An 8249-nucleotide genomic window follows, 5' to 3' on the forward strand; every position below is an offset into this window, starting at 1 on the left:
CTGACAAGGATTAATGAACCAGAGTATGGTGAGATTAATACCTTGTCCTATGTCTAATCTAACCGTGTTGTGTATGTGTGTATGCGTGTGTGTGTGAGAGAGAGAATGAGATACAGAGACAGAGAGAGATAAAGAGAGAAACAGAATGATGGGGTTTGAGGCATGCTAGAATAAAACAACAGAGAAAGATTAGATGATGTTTGGTGGAATATTTCTGAAAGTATTTAGGAGCCTAATGAGGTAGAAAATTATCTTTACTTCTATTTCATGATTTTGAGGTCCAAAGCCAGAGAAACTGAATCAGATCTAGAGGATAATTTGGGGAACTAGAAAAGGCAAATAAACTTCAGAAAGTCAGAAGCTAAATAGATGTAGCAATGACGAAGGAAGTATAGGGCAAGGTTTGGATTAGTTGTGAAGATTCCAGGTTGATGGTTTGCTGATAGCACCATTTTCACTGGTTTCTAGGTCTCGAATTCCTTCCCTTCTCGGGCCACTAGGGAGTCTCTCTAGGTAATGGTGCCTGAGGTTCAGGACAGTTTCCTCTTTCTCTTGGTTTGGGTGCAAGGGGAACTTCTTTACATGAATAGATGAATGAAATGTTAGAAATTGGCTATCGGCGATGGCTAAGAAATAAGCTATTTATAGTTATAGTGGGAAGATTCTGAAAGTAGCACTCTGTAAGAGTGCCAGTGGAAATCTTGATGAACAGAATAAAACATGAGCATCTTCTTACAGAGTGAAAATTGGATATCAACAGAGCTGGGCAGGAAAAAAAAAAAAAAAAAAAAGGAAGCCATGGAGTGAAGAGTAACAGAATAGCTAGATAAAAGGCAGTCCAGGAAAAATTCCAGAACAAGATACCTGTGGCAGATATTGAAGCATTTTTAGTTCTCCTGGAAAAATGTAGGCAAGGAATTAATGGGGTCAGAGCAATGTCATCCTCAGGATGTGGGCGGACCCAAGAGATTCAGAGATGTCTGGTAAGAGTAGGTAGTAGCATCATTGAGCTTTTACTCATGCAGTGTGGGAAAGGTTTGGTTAACTGTGATCTCTTTACTCCTGTATGCTTTTACTCTGTTTCTGGTTCAGCCCAACACAGACCAAACTAACACAAGTTCAAACGTGCATAAAGAATATTTACTATTTTTTTTAAGATTTTATTTATTTATTTGACAGACAGAGATCACAAGTAGGCAGGCAGGTAGAGAGAGAGAGAGAGGAGGAAGCAGGCTCCCCACCGAGCAGAGAGCCAGATGTGGGGCTCGATTCCAGGACCTTGAGATCATGACCTGAGCAGAAGGCAGAGGCTTTAACCCACTGAGCCACCCAGGCACCCCAAGAATATTTACTATTTTTGTATGGTTAAAATTCAAAATGAATTTTAAAAACAAAGATTTTATTTATTTATTTGAGAGAGTGAGTGAGGAAAGGGCAGAGGGAGAGGGAGAAGCAGATTTGCTGCTGAGCAGGGAGCCTGATGTGGGGCTTCATCCCAGGACCCTGGAATCATGACCTGAGCCGTAGGGAAATGCTTAACCCACTGAGCCACCCAGGTGCCCCTCAAAATGAACTTCTTTACATGAATAGATGAATGAAATGTTAGAAATTGGTTATCGGCGATGGCTAAGAAATAAGCTATTTATAGTTCATCGTATTAGGTTATATAGCTATTTGCCATTTGCTCACAGTATCCTATGAAATGTTTAATATATAGTACTTAAGATATATAATTAATATAAACCACTTTAATTAATATATACCACAATATATACCACTTTAATGTCATAATAAAATATTTAATATATATAATTTATAATAATTTTATATATATTCTTTTTAAAAAACTTTTACTTATTTGACAGAGATCACAAATAGGCAGAAAGGCAGGCAGAAAGAAGAAGAATCAGGGTCCTCGCTGAGCAGAGAGCCCGATGTGGGGCTCAATCCCAGGACCCCGAGATCATGACCTAAGCCGAAGGCAGAGGCTTTAACCCACTGAACCATCCAGGCACCCCTATTTTATATATATTCTAGAAGCAAAATAAACCACTGCTGAATTCACTCATAGACACCAGTGAGTTCTTCAGTGAAATGTATCCAATAGACAGCACTTTGTACCAATGTTTTCATTGCCACATAGGAGAGATTTTCTGATGTGTTCATAAGTACCATCACTTGCATTGAGACCAAGAGTTACTACATTAACTGTGGAATTACTGCTACATTAACTGTTATGCAGAGTTTTCTATTTAGATGGAAGCACAAACTTTATAGTTTTATTTTCTGCCCACTTGCAGGAGTGTACTTCTTTTCAAACCAGATTTTATAATGATATCTGGTAACTATTTCTGGCTGTGTACATCTGATACATAAGTGAACTAATTTAGAATACATTTTTGTATCCTTAAAATAAACTGAAAATTAGTTAGATAACAAATTCTGAAAACATTTACTATGGTCCTTAAGACAAGTACTGTATGAAAATGCTAGTTCCTGCTTACTAATTTCAGAAGAAAAAACACAAAAAAAGCCATACTGGAACAATCTGTTGAAGACCATATGTGATGTGAGTATGTCAGATATTGCCTCCTCAGTCTCTAACAGAAGGTTTTCAAAAAAGCAATTACCTAAAAAAGAAAAGTAATTGTTTTAGTTCTACGTTCCTTAAAGAATTAAAAAAAAAATATTTTAAGTTTTTATTTACAATGATATAATTTTCAATAAAAACTTAAGAAACATTTGAATTCTGTAGAGTGTTGATTTGTAGATAGTACCTTGCTCTAAGAACCATTTAAAGTACAAGTTTTGTGGGGGTTTTGTTTGTTTGTTTTTTGTTTTGTTTTGTTTTGTTTTATTTAAACCAGACTCTTCATTTTATCACCAAGTAAGAGATACCTCCTTCTCCTGGAGTGAGCAGATATGTATGATCTGTTTCTTGTGAGGGTCTAGTTGCCACTCACAGATCCTGAGACATCCATCCGTGTGGATTTACCCATGCTCTGCCTCTACCCTTTGCGTCAGGGTGATGGAAGTCTGCTCCTGTCTTTCTTCAACTCTGGATCTGCCTCCCCCTAGCCTCTCTACTCTGTGCCTTCAGCCTGCTTCCCTCCCGTGTTGTATCTTTGCAGAGCAATCTCTGTCCTTTAGACTCCATGTCCCTATCTTAGAATGTGGTCGAACATTCTGCAACCCAGACTTGACTCATTCCCTCCTCTTGTCGTTTCTGGCTTTCTGCCGACCAGAAACAATCTAACTTTGGCTCTTGCCTTCTGTAAACAGAGTGACAACATAAATTAGAAACAGATTCCTGAGCACCCCACACTTTTGCCAGAACAAAAATGCACTTAAATGTCAGTTAAAACTAGCTACCCATTTGTCTGCATTTATTCAAATGACTTACTCTAAAGATGCCTTTATTACAATTGTGGTTCCTCCAGTCTGTAAAGCCCCGTCACGACTTCCCAGTCATGACCAGCTTCTACTTGATGGTGTCTCTAAATCCATTCTCTTGACTTTCCCAGGAAATTCAGTAATGCTTTCAAGGTTTCTGATCTTTAGTTTGTAATTGAAAAGGAACAGCAGCCCTACTTAGTTTCCGTTTTCTCAAGAGCACTTAGTGGTTGGTCTTTTTCTGTCCTAACCAGCTAGATTCCAGGGGAGTAGTTAGAATCTCATTGTCCATACCCCGCCCACCCCATCCTCAGAAGTGTATTTAAGGCAACATTAGCAACTAGAAAAGCGATGTTCTTTTCCTGGAAAAAAGAAGACAGTTTACATTGTTTAACTTGAACTGGGATTATCTTTTAGCTTTATTGTACATTCATGTTGTTCCCCCTGTGGAACCCTCTCAGAACAAGGTGGAAGGTACATTCCTTTGAAAAAGACGTACGTACATTGGCTTTGTTAGGCAACCCAGGCACTTCCAAACCAGGACTGCTCTGTTATTTTCTTGGTTTGTTGGCATGGGGAAATGGTGAGTGGGGAGGTGGTTTCCTGGACCACACAAACAGAGTAAATTTAAATTATAAATCCAGGAGAGCACCTAATACCCTGGTATTATGCTGAACCCAAATTTCCTTATTATCAGTCTCTGCAGGTAACTGGGTTTTCCTATCTACTCTTTCACTGAAGATGTAGCTCTTTGAGGATCCTTGGCTCGTCTTGCTACCGGGTACAGCCTAAGATCTCTTTTTCTGACTTGCAAGGGGCTCCTGAGAGCCAGCCCTCTAGGTAACTGAGATTAGCAAATGCTGAGCTCAGCTATATGTTAAATCCTCTGGTTTAGGATTCCCTTTGTTTTTCCTTGGGGATTTTCTCTAATGTTTTTGCAAGCTTAAGTATACATTTAAATTGGTGGTGGTGGTATTTGTTATATATTATTTCCTAGCATTTCTAGGATTCTGGCAGTGAGAAGATATTTCATGATATATCTTGTCTACCCTAATCCATATTTTCTTTTATACGACATAATGTGATATATTCATTTTTAATAAGACCAAATGTAAAAGTATCAAGGAAACTGGAACTTTAGTATTTCTTTGTTATGTCAGATGGAAAGCACCAGTTATTTCCTTCTTCGAGTCACCATTTATGCCTTAAACATACTGGGTCTACTGGTATATGACTGCAAAGCTGAGGTCTTTCTGGTTTCTCATTACTGAACCAATTCACTGCCTTTATTCTTTATATGAACCTGTTACTTGCTGCAAGGTATCTGAATTCCCTGTCATGGAAGGACAGAACAAACACACCTGTGTCAGGGCAATTTTTCTTGTTTTGGTCCCCCCCCCCCCCCCACAGAGGTTAAAATGGCTCTGCTGCAGATCACTATTTAAAAATTTGTTGACAATCTTGAAACGAATCTGTCCCTAGGACAATGGTGATGTATAGCTCATTGGTCCCATCTCATGATTGAGGTCAATGTGATATCTAGGGACATAGGGAACTGAATGGCTAGGAAATGGCTCAGATGCAAGGCAGTTTAAGAATAGGACCTTCCATCAGCAGGTCAGAGGTGGTACAAGAAAAGGTAGAGGACTCACGGTTGACTTGCCTGACCTCCATTATGAGGGAATCTCTTATTTTTCTCAGACATGTTTCCACTGCATATGCAGACATAACACTGAGATTGGCATAGTAGATGCTCAATAAACATTTCAACGATTAATGAACATATCTCCTTTCTAACGATTCATCCAAAATAAAAACTACTTAATGTTCCTTTAACCGATTTTCATCAATACAAAAATCATAGAGTGGAGTTTGGGAAGAAAAAGCATATTGTATAAGTTTTCTCACATCCTCCTTAGAGATAGTTCTGTGTCTCTCCTGTAACTTTGTTATAACCCACAATTAGTATAGTAGTTAATGAGACATACCTGGAAATGCCAAACTTTGTAAGTATAATTTGCTGAAATATGTATTTTATGAAGCATGCAAATTTCAATAATGGAGTCCTTGTGTTTCTATCAAATAAGGAAATAGAATAAAACAAAGCAAACATTTGTCTTTAGGATCTGAGAATAACATAATAAAACTATACCTTAGAACCTTTAGAAGGACATGATATGCAAATAAGATTAGTTAAAACACATTAAATTTTAGTAAAGGCAAAGAATTAGAAAAAATATGATCCCAGAGCTTTAGAAATCCACTTTCATATGCTTTCCACCATAAAAAAGGGTACATTTTCCCCTGCAAGTTTGAGTGCCTGGTGGCTTCCTTAATAACTGTAAAGCTAGCCCATCAAATAATTTATTTTGGATATTGAAAATGTATCTTTAAAACACTTTTACATAGAGGAAACGTATTTTGGCTTAAAAATAGAAAGGAAAATAAAAGTAGTTGCCATGATGAAAAGTATAATTTTGGGGCCTAGAATCATGTAAGGCATCCTAAATGCGGGACATCAGACCAATCGAGATTACCTGAGTGATTCTTTATGGATGAAGCCAAGGAAAAGGGTAGAATGGGAAGTAGAAGGGGGACTGAGACACAAGAAGTAGGACTTTATTTTGAAAAAGAAACATTTCTGGGCGGTAATTACAAATATTTGTTTTTTCCCAAACACATTTTCTCTTTCCCTTTTCAAAGATTTTATTTATTTATTTGAGAGAGAGACAGCTCAAGCAGAGGGTGGGGCAGAAGGAGAGGGAGAAGCAGACTCCCCACTGAGTGTGGAGCCTGATGCGGGGCTCGATCCCAGGACCCTGAGATCATGGACTGAGCTGAAGTTGGATGCTTAGCTGATTGTACCCATGTACCCCAAACACATTTTTGAACATGACAGAAAATAATATTTACAAAACCATGAAACTTTGTTTAAGTCTATAGAAAAATTTTAAATATAGCAATTTAGGGAAAATGGCATTTAAGAATTTTTTTTCCTAGGTTCATGGGCATTTATCCCATCTTACCACTTTTCTTTTTTCTTTCTTTCTTTCTTTTTTTTTTTTTTACCATTTTATTTCTTTATTTGAGAGAAAGAGCAGAGGGAGAGAGAGAGCACACAAGTGGTGTTGGGGGCAGGAAGAGGTAGAGGGAGAAGCAGAATCCCCACTGAGCCCGATGCGGGGCTGGATCCCAGGATCCTGGAAATATGACCTGAGCCAAAGGCCAGACACTTAACTGACTGAGCCACCCAGGCGCCCCCATCTTATTGCTTTTCTAAGCGAGAAGGCAGAAGATAAGTTGAAATGCGAAATTTACATCAGTTAGTTTTTTTTTTTTTTTTTAAATATCTTGGCTAAATAGCTTTGTGAAAGAGACTTTTATAAGAAGGGAAGTATTTCTATATTTAAATCTTGGTGGTCTCTGTAAGAAGTTCAAAAGCTTGTTCTCAGAGACAGTCTTCGCCAACTCCATTTTAAAATAGGAGTCCTATGTGAAGTGTGTAAACCTGCGATTCACAGACGTGTACCCCTGGGGATAAAAATACATAATATGTTCATTTAAATAAATAAATTTAATTTAAAAAAATAGGAGTCCTATCAGAGAATTTTAAAGTTTAAAGGAACTTTAGAGTTAATCTAGTTTAAAAATTTCATTTTATTAAATTATTTTCCCCCATTTTACTGGCAAAGACTCTGATCTCTTATGCATTGCCCCCGAATCACACAGCTAGTTGTGCTATAGCCAAGGTTAAAATCCTGGCTCCCAAATTTTGTGCTCTTTTTACTCTAAGGTCTCTGATTCCCTTTCTGATTTACTTCTCATTGGAAACTGAAGAATCTTATATATATATATATATATATATATATATATATATATATAATAGTCTCATTTCAAATTATGTAACAGCCAAGAGTTTTTAGGCACATGTGTCTAAATATCTGTGCCCTTTTCCTTTCTTTACCAGAAGGACATGTGACACAGATGCTGTAGTTACACAACTCTGCCCCATTCTTGTTACATTATGTTCATTGTAATTAATTAATGTCATATTGAGAAGTTGGTCTTGCCACTTGATTGTTATTTACATGGTTTCTTTTGAGTTGAATAAATCTAACTTATCTGTCTCAAATGATGCAGTTTGGGCATCGTTCTCTAAAGAAACAGAGTATATGCCGCCTGCCACCAGAAAATGATAAAATATCTGACAGAACAATATAGAGTGGGAAATGATTATTAATACCAAGAAGAGTGATTTATTTTACAGAAGAATTCCACAAGGATTCCTTTAGTGAATTCCTCTGGTTTGAATTTCTGAAATATAGTTGATGCCCAGTTTTTTAGGAACATAAAGAAACAAACATGTCTTTGAATTTTGGTGATAAATGAAAAACACCCCAACTTTTCTAAATAACTCTAACAGTTCAAAACGCTGGTTATATCTAATAATGCAAATGTTAATATACTCATGAATGTATTTTTTATTATTTTATTTTTACTTTCTGCCAAGGCGCGGGTGCTTTGGTAGGATAAATAACCCTATCTGCAGATTGGCAACAGATTTAAATTGCTAAATTGCAATGCCTAGAAATACCCTGGAGAATCAGACATGCCTGAGAAAAGAGGGTCAAAAAAAGTATTATGAAACACTGGTAATTAAGGAATATTCCACTTAGGTCTGGTTTAAGTCAAGCGGCGTTCCAAAGGGACCGTGTGGCTTTATTTTTAGGCTGCAGTTTATTGATTCGGGCTGTGGCCTCAGCTAATTAATTGGCAAAGCTGCTCTTAGCCTACAGATGTTTTACTGGCTTTAGATAATGAGAAATTAAATGTTTTGTCTGTCATCCTGGAGAAAG

This window comes from Mustela lutreola, chromosome 14 (assembly GCF_030435805.1).
Source record: "Mustela lutreola isolate mMusLut2 chromosome 14, mMusLut2.pri, whole genome shotgun sequence".
NCBI classification, from domain to species: domain Eukaryota; kingdom Metazoa; phylum Chordata; class Mammalia; order Carnivora; family Mustelidae; genus Mustela; species Mustela lutreola.